A 24317-nucleotide genomic window follows, 5' to 3' on the forward strand; every position below is an offset into this window, starting at 1 on the left:
TATATGGTAGCCAAGCGTGATATTGCTCAACTGTGGGGATCCCAGAGGCCCCCGACGGTCTCGGCCTGGAAAGAACACATGGACTGGTGCATGTTTCGCGAAAAAGTGGTGTATGTGGCGAGGGGTAAGCTTGGGACATGGGTGAAAGTATGGGGCCCCTGGAACGCCTACCGAGGGGGTATCTGCGCGCCACCGCTGCTGCCTGATCCCTCGCCAGCCCCATCCCCTTAGCCGACTCATTCCCCCGCTGCCGGGCATTGGGTTCCCCCAGTCCTCGCTTTGCTCTCTTCCCCCTCTTCACACTTCTGTGTATAGTTGTGATCCCCCCTCTTGGGGAGCACGTGCTGCTATTTTTGATTGTGGGTTGCCTTGTGGGTGTGGTTTTAATTTTTGTTGCTCTTCATTTAAAATGAAACCGCATAATGGGGCCTGGATGATGTGGTTTTCGACATTGTTATCTATTGAGAAATGCTCCTCCTGTAATACCACGTGCTCCATGAATATATGTCGTATGTTCCTACTATTGCTAGCGGCCGGCCGGAAGGTTGTGGGCCCATACTTGTATACTTTTAAGACCTGTAATAAACGGTTTAAAAAAAAAAAAAAAAAAATCAAATTAACCTGTGTCTAAATCTCTGTCCAAAATCTAGATCTATGTGGACAAGTAAATAACATATGCTTTAAATCACTGTGTTTTAAACCACATGACTAACTATTGTCTTGTGGCAGGAGTTTCCATTTAATTAATAAGCCAGGTGTTATTAATAACTTATTGCAAACAAAGTCAATTGTTTGTGTGATATTGGCAGCTTTAGCTGATCTGTGATTTTGCTCCTCTGTCTATTACAGGGTTCTCCAATGTCGATCCTGGAGAGCCAGATCCATGGCAGATTTTAAGTACATCCACATTTATATAAATGTAGTTATCATGAAAATCTGGCATGGATCTAGCCCTCCAGGACCGACATTGAAGAACCCCGATCTATTACAACAGACTACGGACCATACACCATGTAAATCTTCCTCCCATTGCAATTCAATTAGGGATTTAAGTCCAGTTTCACAAGGGAAAGGAAGATGTTTATCAATGTATAATTTTTATTAGACCATTGGAATGTGGAGCACTCTATTGAATACAATGGAGTGCTCCGAGCTTCTACTGGCCGGTAAAAGTCCACAAAGCAACATTCCAATGTTGTTTTACAAAGGCCTCTTGGAGCCTGAGGGGATTTAAACCCCCTCGAACTCAGAGAGGCCTTTGTTTTATTTGTTAGACATTCTGCCCTCTAGTGGCAGAATGTTCTAATAGCCTTATAACTCTTCATAGCTGAGCTATACGGGCTATTAAAGTCCTGCTCTCTTGTTAAAGGCCCTCACTTTCGGCTCGGGCCTTTAACGCTGGAGCGGGCCTTTAATAGCCAGTTTAGCCCGCTATGGCGGGCTATAAGTCTATAGTAGAACATTGGAATGTGGAGCTCTCTATTGCAAACAATGGAGTGCTCCATGCTTCTAATGGCCGGTAGAAGCCTGGAGCATCAACATTCCAATGTTGGTTCACAGCTCCTGCTGTGAACAAAGGCCTCACAGAGCCAATGGGATTTTATCCCCCTCTTGCTGCGTGAGGTCTTTGTTTTACAAATTAGAACATTTTGCCCTCTGGGGCGGAATGTTCTAATAGCCTTACAGCCCTCCGAAGAGGGCTCTACCGGCCATTAAAGGCCTGCTCCCTTGTTAAAGGCCTTCAGCTCATACCATTAGTGCTGGAGCAAGCCGTTAATGGCTGGTAGAGCCCCTTCAGAAGGCTCCAAGGCTATAATATGAGCTTTTGCAGCCTGTTTTATGATTTGCAGTAGAACAAATGGGACAGCACCGGGACAGTCTCACAGTTCACCTGAGCAAATTGCATTCCCTTAAATGAACCTTGGATACAAAATATAATCCAGTCTTATTGCCCCATCATAAAATCCTTCATATAATCAAAAAATACATTTTGGAAGGTCTCTGAACACTTCTGACCACAAATGTGGTCAATACCAAAACAGAAACCTAATAGAACAGCATACAGACTGTGAGGGAATTCACAAAATGCAGAGGGAAAGGGCTTCACAAAACCAGGCAGCCAGTTCTGTTTTTCAGGATGTGTGAACATTTCATGCTGCCTTTCAAAGCACTTTTGAGAAAGTTTGGGGCGAAGCACAGTCACATGAGGGAAGAAGGGAGGACCAGGAATCCAAAAAACCCTCATATCCTGAAATGCAATATATTTACCGCAACAGCGTTGGTAAAAAAATAAATCAGAATGAAAGCAAAATACGGTGCGAAATTAAAAGCAGCAGATTAATTTCAATATTTATATAGGAAAAATAGGTCTAGAGAGCTCATTACAAGTGGCCTTGGAAATTGATCGCATTTTCCCAGCCCTGGAGTCAGAAGTACCAGTGACTTCAACAGTGGGGAAAATTTGATTAGAATTAAGTGACCACTCCGAATGAGGGCCGATGTAGTTGAACACAAAATTAGACAAGGAATGACTGGAATCTAAATTGGTTATACATTAATCTGACAACTAAGGGCCCGATTCTGATCTCGGTAGGAAGGGATCTGAACGTGATCCAGACGGAAAAAGTACGAACGGAAAAAGTACGAGCCAAATGCGTGTTTACGGACCGACCCGTACAGCTGTATGAGCGAGCAAGTATGATGCAGGAAATGTGAAATCACCGACCGAATCGTTTACGGCTCCGAACTAGTCCGTACGTCTCGTCCGTAAGCAAACCGTGCCGTGCAATGGAGGCGATTTCCAACCGAGTAAGTACGATGCACAAATCGGATGGCCGCATCTGCATTGTAGCGTCCGACGCCTAAAAGCTCCGGGTAGCAGACCTCAGGGTGCTGTAGGGGGCCCTCCTTCACCAGTAGCCGTACGAGTCAGTCACATGTGGGGACCCAAGGGTCCTCCCTACAAATGCATGTATGGTGCGGATGGCACCGACGCGTCCCCACGACAGGGGTTGCTCTTTACCGTAACCTACATTTTTGTCAATGGCAGCCTATGTACACGTCGTACAACAGGTTCTCATGGACTTCAATGGGGCTTCCGAGTGAGCCGTGTCCGTCAGTGCTTGTTCGCATCGTACACGGGCGCTCGGAGCCCCGGGGCACGAGTCGTTCGGTAAACCCTCCAGATCCGAGTCGGACTGAGGCTTTTCCGACCAGGATCAGAATCGGGCCCTTAGTAAGGCGTACCAGGCATCTCCATGGAGTTAGTGCTTCTTAGCCTATTAATGCAGTCTCTAATCACCATTTTCGATAAAGTCAGTTGACATTGAGTTATTTGAGTGATGAGTGATTCCATCACTGAACAACAAATTACCTTGCCAGACACTTTTCAAGACGACATACACCTAAACAATAGGAAACACACCCAAATACAATATCCACAGACCACATGTCCTCTGATCAACAAGAATCCCAGTACTATACCCAGATTTTGAAATCACTTCTGTGCCATGAAAATGGTCGGAATGTGCTAAAGAAATGCAATTAACTTAACATTAAATAAGGTAACCTAAAATAACTCCTCATAATCGTACCTGAGGTCTGGGGCTCAAACAAGAGACCTACACTGGAAACTGTTACTTCTGGATATAGTTTGTGTCACCTGGGGAGTGGGGGAGCTGATACCGACTGCCTATGTTTTTGGGTGTGACATGGAGATGATTCTGCTTTAGAATTTTGGCCCTTCTGGGATTGAGGGTTGGTCTGTTGGTTGGCAGAAGGACAAACATTTCTCTGCACCCTACGTTTGGACCAAAACAAGATGAAATGGAGTGTTCTGGCCGAAGTTCTGAAGTTTAGCTTGTGTTTTGGGTGGAGCCCCACCTAAGTTTTGTTGCAGTGGTCAATGCAGAAATAATCAGCATTTAGTCCAAAATTGACCTTTGTTATGCAAAAAGCAGAAAAAGAATTTTCCGAAAAAACTTAGATAAAAGTAGACAACTCTTTTATCTACTGTAGCTGCATGAGTCACAAAGAATAAAACTACTTCAAATAAAACCCATAAGACTGCATACTTTCTGTATGAGTGAGGAAGGTGTACCAGGGAGCATAGGCAGCTCTGCAGTAGTTAAGTGGGCTTTTGTGGAGCTAGGGTGAAGTTTGTTATCTTTGAGAAGATAAACCACAGCCACCTTGACTGCAGCGATGGATATACATGATTTACTTTAGTGATCTATTCCTTGTACTCTGCAAACATCTGGTACCTCAATTCATATCGGCCAAAGATGAGAGCCATTGGGGCCACTTCCATGTTAAGTAATATTGTGTTGGGTCACAGTTCTGGGCTATAAATAGCCCCAAATTCAATTCAAGTCTGTTCTGGTAGGTATGGGTGGACATACTTTCAGGTCCTGGATGTCCATTGATTCTTGGAGTTCTGAAGAAAACCACTGTGCTCCAGTTGTCGAGCGTTTACGCAAGGCCTAGAACAGCGAGTATGAGTTACTTCTCAAATAAGTTAATTATTGCAGTTTCAAGGTGAGGGTGAAATCCAACCTGATCATCCCTGAGGAGGGTTGCTTAGCAAGACACACAGAAAGAAAGATTAGAGGACATATGTGGTGGATGTGAGCTCAGCAATAGCTTTGTGGAGTCACGTGTTGAGAGTGAGCACCATGTTTATTCAAGAAGTGCATGAAATTGTGGTGCTTGACCAGCCACGTGACACCGCCTATGTCAAGTGGGGCATCATGGACAAGCCTGCAGCTGATTCCAGTCCTTGCACTTTTCTGGGGTCCAAAATCTAGCGAACGGTAAGGGTCTCATTGGGGGTGACCTTCATGAAGTCAATATACCATTGGAATTAAGGCACCTAGAATACGGGATCACAGAAAACCACCACGAAGCCTGTCCGTGAAAGGAAAACGCTTAGATACATTAGGGAATATTGAGAATAAAAAAATTAAAGTCTAAAGAACGTTTCTAGGAGCTAATTCACAGTTTCATATTCCTCCATTATTGCCACCATTCTGAGCCATTTCAGAAGCAGAAAATACACACATGTAGTCAACATAAAGAGAGAGCTTTGGCCTGCAAGTGGATTTAAATCCATAGCACTTTAGCAATAGCTCTGTTCTTTAGCTCATGGTAGATGGGAGTCATTGTTTCACCTTTGTAACGAGCAGAAGTGACGCGAATCTTTCATCGATTACAGCATGTCATCCTTCCCAGGTGGATTAAATGAGGGTTAGCCCGGCGTTCAGAAATAATATAAGAATATAAGACTACAAGGTTGGAGAACTGACATGTTTTCAATGATAATGTTGTTACTGTCTCCAAGACTAAAATGGAACATTTCTAATAAATAACACCCACAAAGACACAACCCCTGCAAGGAGAACAGTCTGGTTGAAAGCAGAGAGTATTCATAAGCATGTAAATGCTGGATTCAATTACCCGTGCTCAAGCATATGTAATCAGGTTATAATCAGCACCAGGGGATTAAGGCAGCATCAAAACCCATGACACTGAAAGTCAAACTGCCAGCGATGGTACTTCAATGGCATGCCTTAGTGTCTTTTATGGGAATTCTTCGAATACTGATTTAACATGTTTTTTTGTGAGACAATCTGCGAGCAATGCATGAATATATTTATGAACATTGAAATGCCAATATAAAAATGTATCAATAAAAATCCTCTGCAACATCATTAGGAACGGGCACTGTTTGACGGCAGGTGCATGCCATCCTGATAAATAAACTACACTCCTTGGGGTGCACCTTAATTGATAGTTGAATGAGTGATGTCAGAATCTAGAACATGACAAAAAGCCAGAAGTGGTACCCAGTCAGTGATGATGTTCCTGCTGATTATAGATTTGCGGTCAAGGTGATTATTATACATGAATGGAAGAGCAGAGCAGGTCATGTGCAAAAACAGGCTGGCCATTCATACAGATGCTGCACAGAGTTGCCATTCATGAAACCACCCATTGAAGGGTTTTATAAATGAAGGGGCAGCCCATTGAGAAGGGACCTAGATAAAACCTGGGATAAACCTGTCTGCTAGCGACTCGTCTTTACTCCTATCCTGTCCAAATTGTGAGAAGGAATTTAGATCCTTTTCTCGCTCAGCAGAGGCCCACCTACTGTTTCATCAGCAGCGGCTCCTCCGCAGGCCTCACTGCCTGGCTCAGAGCCAGCAAATGTAAAATAAAACGATGTTCTTGCATCCTTTTATTTTACATTTGTCGGCTCTGAGCTAGTGCTGTAGGGAGGGGCGAGGCCTAGGCATGGGGGGGGGGGGGGAGTGCTACGTGCACTTCACTCCCTAAGTGCACATGTGTTTGGCCAGCCGTCTGAGGCCGACCAATACACACGTGTGCACTTAGGTTTTCTCCAGCCCGGCTGCATTGAGCAGCCGGCCTGGAGAAACCCCCACAGACTCCCTGGTCTGAGCAGGGCATCTTTTCAGCCTGCTCAGCCCAATACACGCACTGCTCTGCAGCACGAGGATTGGATGGGAGTCTGTCCCAGGGGCTGCTGGGACCCAGGAAGAGGAGAGGCGGCGAACACGATGCAATGCTGGAGGTGGCCGGCGCCTAGAAATACGTTTTTTGTTCTCCAAATCTAGTATTTCTACCCCCCACCCCCACATGACCCCCACCCCCGCTCCCACGCTCCCCCTATGGCTCCATCCCCCTCTATATGTGGCGGCTGCCACTGCATTTCATGAGGCCTGCACCTATCTGGTGGGGATGTACACCTTCTGTGAATACACCTGTGCAGACGTTGCACAGAAGACAAAGAACTTTATGCATCTAGTTTTGGGCCTGCTCAGCAAATTGTTTTGTTTTTCCAAAGCTAAATCCTAAAGTGGGGCCATGTTTCTGAAAAATAGAAAACATATGGCCCTGGTGAGCTGAGAGTTTTATTAAACACATGTTGTTTTTCCTGGTGGTCCAGATCATGAAAAATAAATGTGTCTGAAGAACTTCCCTAATCAACACAGACAATCTGACATACATTGACTGACAGCCCTAGGACAGATGGGCCATTGGTCAAAGGCTTCCAATGGCATAGGCAGCTGAGATTCCAGAGAAGCAAACCTGGCACTTCACCCACCTCTGAATGGGGAGGGTGAATCATGAGTTTTGGTCTTGTGTTTTTGCAAGGAAAACAGGCCGAGAATGGTCAAAAGTTCTACGTCTCAAAGTTATTTTCCCTTGAGTGGGGGCGAGTAGTTCTCATAAAAAACTGAGGTTAAATCAGGAGGGAGTCACATATTTTTTTGCAGGAGTCGCTCATTTAATATTCACTGCCCGCGCATGGAGTGCCCCAGAATGTCCTGCGAGGGCTTATTTGTTTAGGCATATTTTAAGCTTGGCAATGTCCCTAGGATAATGAGGGGCACCGCCCAGCATTTTGTTTATGTTGTCGCGGTAGGAGGGTGTAGGAAGTGAAGCAGGCACCCAAGCAACATTAAAAATGAAACAATCAATTTGTCTCCAGGGGCGTTCTACCATGACCCCAGGAGAGCTTACAATATGTTTTTTTAAAGCACTCCTAGCTGGAGCTCTATGCTCTTCAGCTGGAGTGCAATGCCCTCTTGTTGCTCTTTTTATGATTGCATTTTGTGGACCGAAAAATGTTAAAAGAAAAACTCAGACTTTTTTTTTTTTTAAACATGTCTCAGTCTTTATTTTTATATTTCTCAGCACACAAATTACAATAATAAAAACTATGTTCAAAGAAAGATTCAGAGAGATGAGGTTGTCTGATGGTGGGGAGTTTGGCTTTACGTATGGACTTAAAATATTCTTTATGTGAAAAAAAACCTAGAAATTCATTGAAAAAACACAACGGTTAAAGTAATGCTATAGTTAGGTGAAGATGTCAGTTTAAACAGGCCATTCTAAACGCACAAAACCACTGAAATTCTTCAGTTATAGTTATCTCAAGTAACTATAACTCATGCACTACGGTAACTATACCCTACGCCCCTGCCATCCACTGCTATTTACCCCACACATTTCATCACTCTTGACATGATCTATGACATAAGTGATAGTATCACTGCAACATTTGCAATAAAATTATAGATGAGAAAACTGTGCAGGATGGGGGCGCGAGTTATAGTTACCTTCAGGCATGAGTTATAGTTACTTGAGATAACTATAACTGGTGTATTTCAGTGGTTTTGTACGTTTAAAACACAACGTTTTAACTGACATTTTCTTCTAACTATAACATCACTATGTGCGTGTGTGTATATATATATATATATATATATATATATATACACACACACACACAAAAGGAAAGTCCCTGCCACTCTGCAAAGCAAGGAAACGGGAACACGGACTCCACTTGTTACTGTTGTTTCAGTTTATTCGAAAGATTTGGATGGCAGGATGACGCATTTCACCCACCTCGTTGGGTTTGTTCACATTCCGAGGTACACTCCAGATCTGAGCTATACAGTGCCCTTAAACATCACGTGATACAAACTCAGGCGTGTGTGTGTGTATATATGTAAGTATATATATATATGCGTAACTTGGAGTTACGGCAAAACTCTGCTAACCGCCGCACGCTGCGTGGTGGAGTTTTTTCATGAGCGCGGCTAGCCAACGTTAAGTTGGTGAGCACAGCAAGAATTTACGTCGCCTAGCGTGATTTTCAGGTGCTAGAACGCCACCTACCAATATTTCCTAAATGCTTGCAGTTTTTGGAGGTCGCGACCGTTCGCGTTGAGAAAGCTGCTTCTTGAGTAGAAAATCTACTAGAGCGGCAGAAAGAAGCAGCGCCTTCTGGTGCACCACATGGTGCTGTTCACGCTGATTTTACAATATGGAACAAGCTCCGGGTGCTAAAAATTAACCCTAGGCGGGTAACTCCGCTCCGCCAGCGGAGTTTGCGGAGATTTGCCTGCTCTGCTGCGAACGCCGAGGTAGGCAAAACACCGCTCCCTCCCAAATGATTTAAAAATGAAAAAAGAAGGCACTTACATGCTTGTCTGCCGCCTTCCCTGCCTGGCTGCTCTCCTTCCTGCTCCTCACGTCCTACTTCAATGAAAAAAACACTACGCTGTACGTCTTGCGTGTGCGCATGTGCAAGACGTACAACGTAGTGTTTTTTTCTTTGAAGAAGCACGCGAGGAGCAGGAAGGAAGGAGATCGGTCAGGCAGGAGAGGCGGCAGACAAGCAGGTAAGTGCCTTCTTTTTTCATTTTTAAATCATTTAGGATGGAGCGGAGCGGAGCAAAGCGAAGTTTTATTCAATCTCCGTGGAGCTACGCGTAGAGGCACTATGCCAGCTCCGCCCACCCTTACTAAAAATCAGCGTGAGCAGTGTAGAATCCTGAATTCCGCCCGCTCGCTGAACACTGCAGAATCTCGCAGAATTTTTAGGTAACTCCGCGTAATTCAGTGGAGTGAAACTGCGCAAGTTCCACCGATCACTAGAAATGCCCCTCTGCTTTTACATGTTAGCATGAAGAGTTCTTGGTATGTTTAGCTGGTTAGATACATCCTGGAAAGGTTGACTTTGAGTTCGTTTTTGACTTGGTGTGGTTTGGGGTTTGGTGGATCAAAAGAGAAAGTGAGTTCTTGATATTGGAGCACACTGAGGGAAAGTCTGCAGAAGAGTTTCTTGCTTTCTTAATTTGCATTTTGAGCCCGAGAACGTTCTTGAGGGCTGATTACGGTGGCGGTGAACCTGTCACCGACAGGCTGTCACTGGCAGGTTCACCACCATCATGAGGCCATTTCCTGTCTGCCCTATTACAATGGAGGGCGGTACTATGGCAGTCGGAAACTCTGTCCGCCACGAATCCGATGGGCTCCTTGAGCCCGCCGGTACAACGGTGGCCTCCCAATTCCTGAAATGGTGGCGGTGCCTACCAGGCACCGCCATAGGGATTACAATGGTCCATCCCCGCCAGGTTTTCCATGGCGCTTCACCCGCCATTAAAAGGCTGGCGAGGATGGACATTGTGGGCCCCCCTTGACCCCGGGCTCTTTCGTTTGGGGGTGGGGGCACCTATGGTCCCCTCCAACATCTCCATGCACCATGTGGCAGGCACCAAATGGTGCCTGCCACGTAGTGCAGGGAAATGTGAAAGGTGCCGCAATGTAAAATATGGGAAGTGCCACCAACGTGGTGGCGGTCACATTGTAATCAGCCCTGTGGGACTGCCGCCTTGTAGGCGGACGGTCCCACTTCCTGATATGATGGCGGACGGACTGAAGTCTGCCCGCCATCGTAATCAGCCCATTAGTGCGCAGGACCTATATGTAATGCTATTCGAGATACTTTTGTCATGTAGCTCAACGAGATGTGATGGATGGCCTACTTTGTACGTTTTTGCAGTTTCGGCCAATAAATGCAATACATGGATTTCTCATGCTGTTTTAATTTCCTATGCATTTACGAGGCGAGGCCTGCATTCCTACACTTTGCCAGCAAGTCTGATAATAATATTTGCCCAAATTTGAAATGAATATTTCACGTAATTTACTAAGGTAAACAAATCTCCCCCCACCCCAGGGATGTGAAGAGAGGGCCTTGAGTTTCCCATATCTTGCAGATATTCAATTAATGGCCTTGGGCTGAATGGGAGCCCTTGAAGGGTTGTGTGACCCACCTGTGCCGCAGGGTCCGGGTCACGTGCCTGATTTGACGTTGTTTTGTTATGAAGTACCCTGCTTAGATTACACACATTGGCATTTTGAAAAATTCTCTCTTTCGCGTTCACCGAATGATTTTGCTTTCAACTTTAGGATATTACAAATGATACATGCAAGAATAAAACTAAAAAACCCTGATGATAGTGTTTCGTAATAGCATGTGACTGTCATCTCACTAGCCCAAGCCCTTCGAAGCAGTATATGGGGCCATTTAAGAGTGCCCCGGGATAGCCCCTGTTATTTCCCTATTCTGGAGTTACTGTTATGTCACCAGGAGCCCCGGTAATATCGGGGAATGGAATTAGGAGTGGTTACCGGTTTTGGGGGAATAAGAAAAAGAAATTGGTGTTTCTGCGCGGATGCCCACTTGTTTGCATGGGTAGCCTGACTGCTCTTAGCAGCCGAGACCTCAGTGTGAAACTCCACAGCTGCCAGGCCGGAAGGGGCCAGCAACTGCCTTTACCGGAGCATCCTGCCACCCGTAAAATTGCCTCATGACCAATAGCAGACAGTTTCTCTGCACCTAAGTAATGGAATTATGCATGTATCCCCCCTCCCCCACCCAATAAGGAATAACCATGTAGACCCAGTGTCATCTCAAGGATTTTTGGGGCTCTGGGAAATAAATATTTTGGGGACCCGGTTAGGGACAACTTTGAACTTTGTTACCCATTTTTTCCTAAGTCAAGCCTTATCTTGCCTTCCAATTTTGAATTATCCATTAAAGATTAAGATACAAAAAAACACAGACAGACGTGATCTAGAGAGAAAGTTTACTTTCCCAAGGGGGGGGGAGGGGGGCCTTGGAATGGGGTGGCCCCTGGGCAGCTGCCCACTTTGCCCAAGCCTTAAAACGTCTGTGTGTAGACCCGGATCAAACCCGCCTGTATTCTCTGATTCCGGGTAGTTTAATTTTCCATTTACCACTTGCCATAGACAGGAGGTAAATGGAACCCGGGGGGGGGGGGGGGGGCGCGGTTTCGTGTGTGAAAGGCTGCGGGGTTGGTGGGTGTAAGCAATCTGGACATTCTGGGGGTGTTTAGGGGCGGGGCATTACATGCTCTCCCGTGTTCCCGGAGAGGGATGAGTAAAGACAGTGCTGCTCTTTCGTCCTTAGACCCCGTCCAATGTTTTCACAATTTAACCGTGTGTGTGCCAAATCATACTTGTTAAAAGCAGACCCAGTAATTGTGTTGCAGTGGCACTGGACTTCTCGTGGTTGACTAGCGCAATACCCCCTCCTCACCCGGAGATACCACTCCACTTAACTTGTGCTCGGTTCTCTCGCGGGGCTGCGATCGCTGGAGTTGTTTACTAGTACAAGATGCGGCATTACGCAGCGCAGCAGCTTGACACGGGGCTGGAGTGCCCTTCAGCGCTAGGTCAAGAGTTCGGGTGTGACGCAGGAAAGAAATAATCAACAAGCATTGGCATAGCCAATAGGTCTCGCCTTTGGGACCTTATAAGTGTTTAGCCATGCAACAGTTGCGTAACTAAATACTTATAAGGTCCCAAAAGCGAGACCTATTGGCTATGCAAAGCGGCCGCGCGGCCGAAAGTGAAAGTAATCGCGGTAAAACGCGGCGCGCGCGCCCGCGCACATGCACTGTAGCTCTAGGCTGCCCTGGTAGCACTTTTTGGAGCCCTCTCAATAAGTCTCGCCAGACCAGCGCATGCGCTGGGTCAGGCGAGACCTAATATTTCACGTAATTTACTAAGGTAAACAAATCTCCCCCCACCCCAGGGATGTGAAGAGAGGGCCTTGAGTTTCCCATATCTTGCAGATATTCAATTAATGGCCTTGGGCTGAATGGGAGCCCTTGAAGGGTTGTGTGACCCACCTGTGCCGCAGGGTCCGGGTCACGTGCCTGATTTGACGTTGTTTTGTTATGAAGTACCCTGCTTAGATTACACACATTGGCATTTTGAAAAATTCTCTCTTTCGCGTTCACCGAATGATTTTGCTTTCAACTTTAGGATATTACAAATGATACATGCAAGAATAAAACTAAAAAACCCTGATGATAGTGTTTCGTAATAGCATGTGACTGTCATCTCACTAGCCCAAGCCCTTCGAAGCAGTATATGGGGCCATTTAAGAGTGCCCCGGGATAGCCCCTGTTATTTCCCTATTCTGGAGTTACTGTTATGTCACCAGGAGCCCCGGTAATATCGGGGAATGGAATTAGGAGTGGTTACCGGTTTTGGGGGAATAAGAAAAAGAAATTGGTGTTTCTGCGCGGATGCCCACTTGTTTGCATGGGTAGCCTGACTGCTCTTAGCAGCCGAGACCTCAGTGTGAAACTCCACAGCTGCCAGGCCGGAAGGGGCCAGCAACTGCCTTTACCGGAGCATCCTGCCACCCGTAAAATTGCCTCATGACCAATAGCAGACAGTTTCTCTGCACCTAAGTAATGGAATTATGCATGTATCCCCCCTCCCCCACCCAATAAGGAATAACCATGTAGACCCAGTGTCATCTCAAGGATTTTTGGGGCTCTGGGAAATAAATATTTTGGGGACCCCGTTAGGGACAACTTTGAACTTTGTTACCCATTTTTTCCTAAGTCAAGCCTTATCTTGCCTTCCAATTTTGAATTATCCATTAAAGATTAAGATACAAAAAAACACAGACAGACGTGATCTAGAGAGAAAGTTTACTTTCCCAAGGGGGGGGAGGGGGGCCTTGGAATGGGGTGGCCCCTGGGCAGCTGCCCACTTTGCCCAAGCCTTAAAACGTCTGTGTGTAGACCCGGATCAAACCCGCCTGTATTCTCTGATTCCGGGTAGTTTAATTTTCCATTTACCACTTGCCATAGACAGGAGGTAAATGGAACCCGGGGGGGGGGGGGGGGCGCGGTTTCGTGTGTGAAAGGCTGCGGGGTTGGTGGGTGTAAGCAATCTGGATAGGATACATTCTGGGGGTGTTTAGGGGCGGGGCATTACATGCTCTCCCGTGTTCCCGGAGAGGGATGAGTAAAGACAGTGCTGCTCTTTCGTCCTTAGACCCCGTCCAATGTTTTCACAATTTAACCGTGTGTGTGCCAAATCATACTTGTTAAAAGCAGACCCAGTAATTGTGTTGCAGTGGCACTGGACTTCTCGTGGTTGACTAGCGCAATACCCCCTCCTCACCCGGAGATACCACTCCACTTAACTTGTGCTCGGTTCTCTCGCGGGGCTGCGATCGCTGGAGTTGTTTACTAGTACAAGATGCGGCATTACGCAGCGCAGCAGCTTGACACGGGGCTGGAGTGCCCTTCAGCGCTAGGTCAAGAGTTCGGGTGTGACGCAGGAAAGAAATAATCAACAAGCATTGGCATAGCCAATAGGTCTCGCCTTTGGGACCTTATAAGTGTTTAGCCATGCAACAGTTGCGTAACTAAATACTTATAAGGTCCCAAAAGCGAGACCTATTGGCTATGCAAAGCGGCCGCGCGGCCGAAAGTGAAAGTAATCGCGGTAAAACGTGGCGCGCGCGCCCGCGCACATGCACTGTAGCTCTAGGCTGCCCTGGTAGCACTTTTTGGAGCCCTCTCAATAAGTCTCGCCAGACCAGCGCATGCGCTGGGTCAGGCGAGACCTAAAAACTGCGACCATCTGGATGAGAGGCCTGTGCGTAATGTGCCTCGAACAACTCTCAGTGGGCAAATGAATATTCCAACTAACGCGTCATCGAGATCGGTATTAATTGGATCCTGTGGAAGAGCTCCAGTAAAGAAGCCAGACTGTAGAATGGGCCTACGCATCAAGGCCCTTTAGTCAGCTTCTTTGAGCACGGAAAAGGCACAAGTACCTGGAAATAATTCATAACAACTGAGTTATTATAAACAGGGCTTTAGGTGAGGTGAAAAAACTGGGGGGGTCTCAAAGGGGCATGGCCAATGTAATTAAGGGCGTGGCTTGAAACACGCAAACTAAAAATCTGTGCTTAGCATAGTGTGTCCCCCGACTTGTATTTTGTTGTTTCTGTCATTGCATCCAGATATATGATACAACAAGTAACATCATACCTACAACAAGTCAGGACTATTGCCTTTGGCAATGGTTGTTAGTTACATAAGATAAATAAGAAGCAACTATCGCGTGTACATTATTGAAAAAGCTTCCACTTAAAGCCCTGGTGACACCACGACAATGTTGCTGCTCCTCAGGGCCGTTTCTACCATTAGGCAAGACTAGGCGGCCGCCTAGGGCGGCAAAAGGGGGAGGGCGGCAAAAAACATAAGTTTGGGAATCCCCTTTATTCATGGAATCAAGGGCCTTCAACCTCAAAAGAGCATTGGTTAGCGTCTTATACAATTCATTCGACGTGACGTGAGGTCACGTTCGGCGCCACAGGCGGGGCCGTGTGTGCGCCGCTAATAGCCCGCTGCAATTTGCAAAATTCCCGCCGGTGGCTGAATCACTCGCTGACGACTACAGCCGGGCCTGATGTCACCTGGCCCCTCCTTGGCTGTTTTCTGCTCCATGTGGGGCACAGTCTGTTTTGAATATTCGTAACTCCCCAGCAGGGAAGTGCCTGGCGTAGGCACCCTGCTGTCCCCTTCCCATGACTGCCACATCACGACGGGTCTCTGCCCACCAAGTGAGTTCTCTGAGTCCCTGGCCACGGAGAAGGGCCCATGCAAGCCCACCAGTATATGCAAGCCAGACACTCCCAGCAGCCGGATGTGCGAGGTACCTCCATGCATGTATTCACTGCGGGCGGCAGGGGTGTCTCTGCGCTGGGCCCGACCACGTGCACTCCGCGGGAGACATTTTGTCTGGCAGGAGAACTTCGCTGATTGTTGTTCCTGCTCGGGAGCTGGAGGCAGGTGGCAGCATGGTCAGGTAGGTTTTACCCAGGGCGGAGCACTGGTGATGCAGTAGCATTGTAATGCAAGTAGCAGAGGTGGCACTTTAGAGCAGCCTCATAGGTGGGCATAGTTATGGGGACACGGAAAAGGAATACATTGCTAGATGTAACACTAACAGGTGAAGAGAGGCTGCAGTTGGGAGGTTTGGTAGAATACCACCGACATGTTGGCACGGCTCACTTGTTTTCCTTCTTGTTTCACTCCAGGCGCTACAGAGGGGTTGGTAGTGCTGGCTGTAGCCCATATAGCAATGCCCCAAGTGCCAACTTTGGCGTCACTATTGATAAATGGGCATTTCTGGAATAGCAGCACTGCAGAGCCGGCGGACATCGCCCGGTGAAGAGTGATGGGAGGACGCGGCTGCTTCTGGGTGGTAGTGCCAGCCTTGCAGCTCCACGGGTATTCCATAAAAGGCTTCAATTCCTGAATTGGAGGCATTGTTTAATGTTCCTGTATTGTTTTTGGCTAAGCTGAGCTGGGCAGTAAGCGCTTTATTTAGGTGATTTATGACGCACTGAGTTCCTGCTTTCAGGCGCTGTCTGAACACCTCGTGCAACTAACTGTAAAATGCATTCAGATGGAATTGGATATCGGAATATAATTGACGCACCTGTTTGCTATTTGTTTTTAAATGCTATTAAACGCTGCCATCAGTATTTATCAACCTGGGCATTTACGTAGTGCGGTCAAGAAAATGAATTGCCTCTCGGCGCTTCAATACCCGGTGTGTTCCTGTTATTCAAGCCAATCGCGATCCTTTTGGGGTACGCTAATAAGAGACGTGATGAACTGTCCTGTCCAAATTCTAATTTGTGATCTATATATGACACAAGGGCTCCTGAGCCCGACCGACTCCGAGTTTTTATTCTGTCCCAGTGTCAGTGCTTAATATGAACCGGTGGTTTCCGGTGCGGGAACTGACATTTAATTGTCAACACCGGCATTTATTGCACGCAATTATATAGTGGCACTGGTATTGTGCTTTAGCGATAAGCACAATAACAGTTGTTTACTAATTAAATATACATTACAAAAGACTGATATCTTTCGCCCGTGCTATTCTTGCAGCTTTGGGGGCCCGGAATAGCCCGGATTGTCACACTTATAGTATTACTTAGTGGTTGTGTTGCTACCAGGCAGGCAACTAGAGCCAAATTTCGGGGGGGGCTGAAAAAGATTTCGGGGAGGGCTAAGTCTTCCAGCCATAGGCAGAATGGCTGTAAGAAGGGGTGAAGACACAACAAAAGCCTCATTAACGAGATAATGGTCTTTTAAAGACCCGTGAAGTACTCTGGTGCGGCTGCAATTAGACGGACGCCAGCCCGCGAGGCTGTCTCGGCCGGGCTGTCACACACGACGGGGGGGGGCTGAAGCCCGGTGAGCCCAATGGGTGTTGCGCGCCTGGTTGCTACTACCATTTGGAGTGCTTGCAGGGGCAATGGGTGGTGCAAGTTGCAGTGGGCTCCTGTCGAGGGGTCCTGGATTTTAAATGTTCACAAATTAAGCACTGTGCTGTCTGGTTCGTTCACATTGTGTCCCTGCCTCCCTGTTTTATAATCCGTGGCTCTCTTCCTCAATCTCTGAGGGTTTATGCCAAAATACAATTCTTCACAATTTGCCCTTGACGTGGGTATTGTTTTATGTAAACTGCTCGAGCTTGCACATCCCGTGGGCTTTGAGGGGGGGGGGCGGTGTCATGAAGCCCTTCTTTTGCATTCCCTAGGCACAGGTGCCGCAGACAAAATGAAACCAAGACACGGGTCTCGTGGGACTCCCCGGGACATCGGAGCAGAGCAAATGCTCGTTAAATTAACAAATTAATGGCGCAGGTTCTCAGCGACAACAAGAGATGAGCCCTGGCGGAAGGCTGGAGGTTGTACAGATAGAGCGGCCCAAAGTAACGATTGATTGGGTATGTGACCACAACTCCCTGGGGCTTGAGGCTTCAGAGACCTGAAAAGAGTGAGTACATTGTCTCATTAGAGGCCCCACCTCTTGCACTATGTAGTCACACCCGGTTTGGGCTGCGAGTGGGTGGAATTGTGGGTCCAGCGCAGGCTATGCAGATACATCATGCAGTGTAGTTTGTCTCGTGGAACACCCCTGCGCACCCCGCCCTTCTACCAGACGGTACTTCCCTCCACGTGTCTTCTGGTGCCCCTCACTGATGTTGCAGCCTTTGACTCCAAGCTAACACACATCCTGGTGTCTGCAGTGAGTGCACAGCCACATTCCTCCAGTCTCGCAGTGTGTCCGACCACATTCCAGAGGTCCCATTAGCTTCCAATTCGCGTGATAGAGCTACACGGATGCTGCAGACAGTACACTTTAGTCATATGATGTGTACCGGTATTAGTGTGCAAGACGTCGCAGCAAACTGCTAATGTGAGGCGTACGTGACCTCTACTAGACCATGAGACCGACGCAGCGCCTGTTTACATTCCACACGTTTTACTCTATATTGCATTCCTGAAGACTGTGATGTTTCTGTAGATTTTAAGAACGCACCGACACGGCGTGCTTATGGGCCATTTCAGAGAGATGTTGGAAGAGAAAGAATGAAAGGGTATAGAGAGTGAGAACCCGCAGAGGACAGTTAGCCTGGATGAGAGGGGGGAGAGAGTGATGGTAGTAAGGGAGGGGGGCGGCATTTTTCAATTCTTGCCTAGGGAGGCAAAACACCTAGAAACGGCCCTGCTGCTCCTGAGTTTCAAAAAGGGAAAGGAAATCCAGAGAGAACTTTACTCTCTTTAAAAGGATTTCCCTTCCCCTTACAACGCTCACCTGGCATGACGTCATGCCGTAACTTCTCCACTAGTGAGAAGCGAGCTGAGTGAGCACGCGCACATCGACGTGCCTGCGCTCACTGGAGTCCGGAAAAACAGACCTCCTGTGACAGGGCACAAAACAAAGCCCGATAGAGACCCGTTTCAAGGACCCCTTTAAAAACTGGTGATCATAAATAACAGAGTCTTTAATGTTTTTTTTTTGGGGGGTGGGGGTTAACACATCAAAGCTGTATTAGTTTAGCTACAGTTTTTGAGTGGGCGTGTCATTTTAACTGAATAGTTGTAGGCTGCACGTCGGTCTCAGTGGCACATATAGTAATCTATTGAGATATCTCACTGGCTTAGATAAGGATTCATTTGCATGTGTGTGCTGGGCCCCTTTGGCACTAGTAAAAATGCAAGTCCAAGGGATTTTAGAAACCTTATGAAAATAAAATACAAAGCAACCTAGATTCAACACCTTATTAAGCAACCATGGAGTTGAACAAGCAGCCCACAGAGTACCCACATCAGAGGCCATGTTCCATTTCATGTCATTAGTCCACACCCCTTTCATTATTTTGTAGTGTCTGAAGTCTACCACTTATACAAGACATTCTTGTACACTATTATTGTTGTTCCACAACATCCATGGATATTTCACTTGAAATGCACGTTGTATTCACTTCTTTTCTGACTGTGAATCTGTTTGAAAACGATCACGCCATGGTGAGGTAGTTCAGTCGGTTATTTCCCTGCTGCAGAAATCTAAAAGTGTATCTTAAGCAAAATCTGCAAATAGCACTTAGAAACCTGGAAAGCGTCACTGCTTCCTGGAAGAAATGTTAATTTGTCCTTGCTTCATTTAATAGGACAAATGAAATTAAAAGGAAAGCACTGCCATTAGCCCTTGTTTTTAACATCCTCACTCCCCACTGAGCGCCTTTTTATTAGATTTCATGACATGGTAATTGATAATCATTTGTGAGTGATCAATTAAAGGATACTCATTTATTGGGAAAAAGCCAGTCGCTCCTTGAGAAAGGAGAGCGGCGTATACCTAGCAAATATAAATTTTTCCAATTGGAGCATTCATCTGAATAAACCCCAAAGCTTCCCATTTTTTCTAGCCAAGTGCTGGACTAAAACTGAATGTATTTAGCACTTGACATGAGCTGGACTGATCTCAGCTTTGGAACGCCAGAAATGGATAAGGGGCCTTTACTGATGGCAAGATGCCCAGAACCCATACTAGTCGTGGCCAGATAGGAAAACAAAATGGACATGAACAGAAGTATTTGTAAAGCACACGTTCACCCAAGGGTATCTTGGCGCTGAATAAGAGATGCTTATTGTTACCCAGCTCAGTGGTACTCATTTTATCGACCTCAGAAGGATGAATGGCTGAGTAGACCTGATAGGATTTGAACCTGCAAGCATGAGGTCAAACACAGGCCCCTACAGTGAACGCATTAGTAAACTAAGCCACCAGACCAGAAGCTTGAATGTACAAGTATCAGAAAAACAAAGGATCAGAGCTGTGGGTTTTAAAGGAGTTTCTGTTAGCAGCCCGAGTATGACGTTACAATCTAAAAGTGAGGTGAGAAGTTTTACTACAACTTCAATAGACCCACAAAACATTACAAAACCCAAAATAATACTGGGAGCTCTGCCAGGCCACTGCTACGTCACAGAGAAGTTCTGGTGTGGTATAGTGGCGGAACTGCTTACGATTCTGGGGTGAAAATGAGAAAAAGACTTCTTCCCTATTGTATGAGCAAATTACTTCACGCGAGATCCGTTGTGAATGACGCTTTTAGGATTAGGCCTACTAATTGCCAAAAAGACATATTTTGATGAGATAGATGCAACCAGCCTGGTCAAATCTCAGGGGCTCGAGGTGGGCCTCAGTGTGCTGTAGTGTGCGGGAAGATCATTGTAGGGTAGTATCTCATACAACTCTGAAACCAAAATACTGGTGAGAGGACTTCTGGAACTGCTGGAGGAGTGCAGAGGGTAGGAAAATGGCATCCCATTGCACTCTATTTTTTATTTATGGAGTTTTATATAGCACAAACTTGACCCATTATCAGGTATCAGAGCGCTTCACATAGCACCAGTTGCGTTACATGAGGACACATTAATTTTTTGTTAGGCACGGGGCGATTAAGTGATTTGTCCAGAATCACAGGATGTTCAGCGTCATTGCCGAGACTCGAACCTGGTTCCCCAGATTCGAGGTCGACCGCCCTAGCCGTTAGGCCAACTCCTCTCCCCGACTCTATTAGTCTAAGGGCAGAGAGGAGGGGTCCTCAGTGGGTGAACATGGGCCCCCGCAGCCCCTGAGATGCGGGGTGCCCTAAGCTCTAGGGGGTCCCCTCAGCACATACCCTGATTGAGTCTGGAGGGGGCTCCCTCAGGTTTCGTTACGCCACTGGCGGTCCTCTTGATAATGTGAGAAAGCGCGAGTATTACAGCCATAGAAGGGTAAGGGGACTCTCATAGGTGCATGCTAGAAGGAACCCCCTCAGGAACTTTCCTTCATTTTGCTGAGAAAGTTGGCAGAATATTCTGAACATGTCTATGAGTATAACTTTTGCCTCAATGGTCTTTATTGCTTTGCAAGTAGACCAAGAAGAAACAATCAAATACTTATGATCTAATAAGTTCAACTAGTTGGTATTTTGTTCTGATATAAATACATATGAAATAAAACCCTTCTTTGAGGTTCCCTGCCCCTCCTATCATCAGGCACGTTAGTGCAATCCGGCATTATCAGTCATATTTAGCCAGGGGCGAAACTTCGGGGGGTGGGGTTTTGTTTGGGGTGTCACACCCCTCAATAAATGTATTTTCTGGTAAATAATTGGGTCCCGGTGTTTTATTCGGGGATAGGTATGGAGACAATATAAATCATTGAGAATGGAAAATTGAATTCCTGAGCAGAGCGACTGCAATACAGAATATGACAGATAAGACGAATGGATCAAGAGATAAAAAAAACTGAGAAGATGACATTGAGTTTAAAATCCATATATTTATTTATATAGAAAGTGAGGGGGAAATACCTGCAATGATGATCAAAGGTGTGACTCTGTGAGGAATAGTCTGCGGCTGTTGAATGATCATTAAAGGAAACAATTTTGAGAAGGAAAAAAAACAAAATCAATGTGTCAACTGGGCGTCGCAATTCGAGAGCTGGCAAGCTTCCATCCTTCTGCAGTCGATAAGATGAGTCCTGTAAAACTGGGCTTTACTACCTCTGTTTGCAAAGCTCTTGGACTCTGCAATGGTATTTCAGCGATAAACCTAAAATAACCAACAATACAGTGCGGTGCATTTCTTGTGCTGTAAGCTGTATGGTCCAATTCAGGGACTTAGCGTGCTAAAAGGTTTTTTTTATTTTTTATCCTTGATTACAATATACTTTTACACTGACATTTTGCTTTTTTCACAAAGCTCCGAATTGAAACTACACTTTTTGTGTTTTTACCTCAGTACACCTTGTGTGCACACCCTGACTCCTAGATGTCCTCTTTCAAGTCTGTTACTGTTAAATCCAGCAATCCCACCTCACCTTCACAACTGAGGGATTTTCTTTGACTTAATATTAATTGATAATGGCCATGCATACACCATAAAACACAAACGGAAGTGCCCCTCGTGCTTAATTAATGGGTGGTGCCTAACGTTCTAAGTGCTCGGTTTATCCACCAGGGAAGATGAAACGTCAAGAAAGCCCTCCAATGTACACCTCTGGGGCCTGCCAGTTACCCACAGATCTCTGCAACTTGTGCATGAAAATTCGATGGGATTTGCTGAGCCCCGTTATAAAATGGAGTGACTGTGCGCTTTACCTCTTGTTGGCAAGTTTTTTTTAAAAGCAACCTAAACTGGATTCGGCAATATAAGGTTCAGGGCCATTTTCACTTTAGGGCAAGGTCTATTTTTTATTTCCATCGAACTGTGCCCAAACAGTTTTATCTTTTAAAAAACACTCGGCTGCAGAGAACACGATATTCCCCTAAACTTCTACAGTGCACACCATCACTGTAACTTTTGCAATAACGTTCTGATTAAACGTACCCCAAACTAGAGCCTGGGTACGGTACATGTGCCATTTTGTCACTAGAGAAGACCACACCGCCCTCCCACCTTTCTCTCCCCGGAGCCCTCGGTGAAAATTATGAAGCTGTTGAATGCGCTTTTAATCCAATCATCCGCCGAGGCCTCTAATTGAATTACTTTGTATTTGCTCAGCCAGTGCCTGTTTTGCAAACTGCAGTTTGGATGGATGCACATGTCTTTTTCAGAAGTTCAATATCTTGATCCATTTTACCCTGCATCCTCCAATATTTTTCCAACTTCACACTTCAGTATAGCGCCTAGTATTCTAAAGTAGAAGGCGCTTTTTCTCGCATTCTTTATCGCTAGTCCGCATTTTGAAGGCTTCGGTGTCGTTTGTTATTAAACTAAGCAAACAGTCTCAAAGATGGGACCGTGCATTAGCCTTCGAGGACACAAGGAATCTTTAATAACTGAAAGAAATGCAAGCTTTAGTAGCAGCTTTTCACCAGCACTTTCCAGCTAAAAGAGGCATTTCTGAGGCACAAAAGAGCAGCAATGACTTGAAATAAACAAAGCATTTTGCGAGCCTTGCAAAAATGACCAGAAAGAATATGAAAGTTATTAAATTACATAAACAGGAAAAGAGCTCATTCGCAGAAAGGTGCAGCTAAAAAGAGGCATTCCAAATGCACATCACCCAGCATGGCCTTTATTCAAAGCAAAATTGCAACTCTTTCTCCGCACCCCTCCCCGGAGCAATATTTAAAATGAAAACCGCACTTAATGATAGAAATTATAGAAATGTTCCAAACTGCATAAAAGTTAGGTCAACAGCTACAGAATACAGATAAAATAACGACGAGCATATCAGGGACACCCCTTGCTTGAATCATAATGGAAAAGTCCAAGGTTTTACGTGGCTTCGGAAACCTACCTGTGCTGGAGGATGAGGAAGGTGGGAGAGCAGGGAATTTATGACCCGTCAGCAATAGCAGCAGAGCAGGATCCTTTAGAATGGATGTATATCCTATAGGACTGTGGGAAGTGGTAATGATGCGGGCGGGGGGCGAGCGCGTACCCCCGGGGTCTTTACGATCACAGGAGGGCCTGCAGGTGCGGAGAAGCTGTGAAGTCGCAGGTAAAGGGAGATGGTCCTTCGGCCCGAGCAGCGCAGCTCGGTTGCAGCGGCAGGAACCTGTGCTGAACAAAGACACCGCTCGAGAAGTTATGTTTCCTTTCAGCGGCGCGCGTGCTGCCTCCTGGAGGCCAGAGGAGGGAAGTGTTCCAGCCCTCTGTTGAATTAGAAACTAAGCGAGAGATGGAAAGGTGTGAGTACGAAGCTGCAGGTCCACAGAGGGCGCCTAAAAGAGGACGAAAGGGGCGTTCACTGAGGACATTTCCACGCCCATTTTTTTATGCCTTGGAGGGGAGGACCGGGGGAGAGGACCAGGGCAGGGTAAATTCTCAAGCCAGCCTGCACTGTGCATTGTCTTTTACATTATGCACAATACTGTTTGCGAGGAATTGTTTCTTTCATTAGAGGCGGGGCGAACAGGTGAGCCCTTTGTTCCCACTTAGTATGAATTACACGTCCTAGTATGGTCACGTTTTATCACGCTTCACTGTACCGAAGGTGCACTAAGTGTGCTTTCAACAGTTTATGCTAGCAGTGCTTTTTAAATAGAAAAAAATGAGTGCAGGTACTCAGTCAGTGGCGCTCTGGACCTATGGGTGGAGTTTAGGGCGGTGCTAAGAGCAGGACAAGGGGTGGGGCTAGGGACCAGGCATATTTTTGTATCTCAATTCTTTATTAATTTTTCAAAAAGAAACAAGCAATGATCATCCTTCAAATACCATCATATAAACATAAGGTACTGATGATACATAAAAAGATAAGCAAAGCAATGACAGAAAAAGAACAAAAAATATTCAA

At 46.2% G+C, this 24317-nt stretch overlaps 1 protein-coding gene across 1 annotated transcript in view; it reads right to left on the minus strand.

Moving 5' to 3' along the window:
- The window catches only part of STK32A (serine/threonine kinase 32A), a 636628-nt gene extending 612993 nt beyond the window's left edge, over window positions 1-23635 (minus strand). The window contains exon 1 of the mRNA XM_085618100.1: window positions 23319-23635. The gene's annotated coding sequence lies outside the window, so the exon portion shown is untranslated. The remainder of the gene's footprint in view (window positions 1-23318) is intronic.
- Window positions 23636-24317: the final 682 nt, after the last annotated feature.

The sequence above is a fragment of the Triturus cristatus genome, chromosome 7 (assembly GCF_964204655.1).
Source record: "Triturus cristatus chromosome 7, aTriCri1.1, whole genome shotgun sequence".
NCBI classification, from domain to species: domain Eukaryota; kingdom Metazoa; phylum Chordata; class Amphibia; order Caudata; family Salamandridae; genus Triturus; species Triturus cristatus.